Source organism: Triticum aestivum, chromosome 1B, assembly GCF_018294505.1.
Source record: "Triticum aestivum cultivar Chinese Spring chromosome 1B, IWGSC CS RefSeq v2.1, whole genome shotgun sequence".
NCBI classification, from domain to species: domain Eukaryota; kingdom Viridiplantae; phylum Streptophyta; class Magnoliopsida; order Poales; family Poaceae; genus Triticum; species Triticum aestivum.
The window spans coordinates 557085491-557087439 of NC_057795.1; the positions used below are offsets into that span (position 1 = coordinate 557085491).

General features: G+C 50.7%; 2 long non-coding RNA genes across 2 annotated transcripts in view; one reads left to right on the forward strand and one right to left on the reverse strand.

Annotated features, from left to right (window-relative positions):
- Positions 1–325: 325 nt before the first annotated feature.
- On the reverse strand, positions 326–1943 carry LOC123138079 (uncharacterized). Its single transcript, XR_006468857.1, has 2 exons — positions 760–1943; positions 326–661 (listed from the first exon to the last, which is right to left on the reverse strand). It is a non-coding gene; the product is annotated as an uncharacterized lncRNA (long non-coding RNA).
- The window catches only part of LOC123138086 (uncharacterized), a 1990-nt gene continuing 1291 nt past the window's right edge, over positions 1251–1949 (forward strand). The window contains exon 1 of the long non-coding RNA XR_006468859.1: positions 1251–1356. This is a non-coding gene — a long non-coding RNA (uncharacterized lncRNA). The remainder of the gene's footprint in view (positions 1357–1949) is intronic.

Below are 1949 nucleotides of genomic sequence, written 5' to 3' on the forward strand. Positions count from 1 at the left end.
GGCTGTTCGAACTGACATAGCAGCTGAGCTGGAAGAGTTGGTGGTCAAAACCACGGAGTATCGGCCCAGCTAAGCATCAAGACTGATGTGTCTGCCGTAGCACTACTGCGAAACTCTCAAGCTGACGCAACTGCTTCCTGACCGGTAATATCGTCCTAACCATCGAGCTAGACTTCGTAGGTAAGTCCGATGGTTAACTTAATCCTCACTAAGATTACAAAGTGTCACTTTACATGGTGGTCGGATGTAAAGTGTTATGTTTGTATCACCCCACATCAAGAATCAATAACATCTCTCTTTATCAGAAAAAAATAACTAGAAATTGTTTGGTGAAAAATTAAGGTCGTTAAATCATAACGTTGTTCCTTGTGTTTTTATTTTTGCAAAAAAAAAATGATCTATCGTCATCTACCATGGCAGTGCAAAGAATAACAGAAATAACAAAATTACATCCATGTCCCTATACCACATAGCTACGACTACAAGCACCGCATCAAGGTGAAGGTGTGCTGCCATTATGGCCCCTCCCTGGCCAGAGCCGGGTCAAACTTATCGTAGTAGACAGTCAGGAAGTCGTCGTGCTGCTAAGGCCTCATAGGGCCAGCACACCAGAACAGCAACCGTCGTCGATGAAGAGAAGTATAGATCAAGAGAACCCAACCTATAGACACACGAAAAAATAAAAACAAAAATTGGATCCAAGCAGATCCATTGAAGATCAGCACTGAATGAATCCGGTGAGATTCACCGGAGACATACCTCCATGCGCCCTCCGACGATGCTAGATGCATTGTCAGAATAGAGGCTACGCGTGAGAATATTATTCCTCTTCAGGGAGCCGCCACCGCCTCATCTTCTTGAGCAAGACGCAAACCCAAAACGAACTCACAAAAACACCTAAAAAGGAAGCAAGATCCCTTCCGCCGGCAAAGACCGGGGTCCACCGGGCCTCCATAGCCCTAGGGCCACATCAGAGACGAGGTAGACCGGTGACGGCGACGGCACCAGCGGTTCGCAGAAGAACCCTAAGTTCTTTTCTTGGAGAGGAGGCTGTTAGGTTGATCTCCTCCCATGTGGGCCCAACGGCCCATCGGGCCCTTAGATCCGTGCCCTGATCAGCGGCGCCCAACTCACTATGGTTGATGGCCCCCTGTCACCTGCGCTAGATAAAGAGGTGGGGGCCGGCGGCACGCAACACGAGATTCGTCGTGAGCCGTACACCCCACCGACACACCTACGGATCTAGGTCAGTGTAGTAGTGACGGGAAGCTCTGTCACCGCCGCCTTGACCACACCCTGCCATCACCGTCGCCTCCACCATGTCCGGCACCACGGGCTCATCGAGCCAAAGAGATGGTACTCCTCTACTTCCCCATCTCTCTGTCCTCCCTTCTCAGATGACTAGATAGATTCGACATATAGATGGTTCTACCGATAATCTCTAGCCTAGATGTTCTTAGAGAACTTAACATTGGTGTCAGAGCAGTTCTAGGGTTAGATTTTTCACGGTAGATAGAAAAGCAAATGAGACCTACACTTCCTAGATCAATTACAATAAAAGAAGAACAACCCTTTCCTTTTTTACCGTGTTCAGATCGATGAAGATGCTGAAATCACAGACCCCTTCGGGGCAAAGGCACCGCCACCGAGCCGCTTGACAGTGGCGCGCTCCCCTTCGGGAGCTCGGGCACGCTGGAAAGGGGATCAATAGGGGGTGTCACCACTCCATCGAAAGAAACGGCGAGCAGAGGAGGGTGCAGTTGCGTCCCTCTCTCTCTGCCACAGGAGGCGGATGATGGAGGGAGAAATGGAAGGGGAAGGGAAAGAGTAGCTGGCGCGGCGTGGTGGCATTCGACGCCGTCGACAGCAGCCGGTGGCCGGGCGTAGCCCCTTTTTTCCGTCGTCTACGGGACAGAGACGAAGAGGGATGAGAGGAGGAGAAAAGAGAG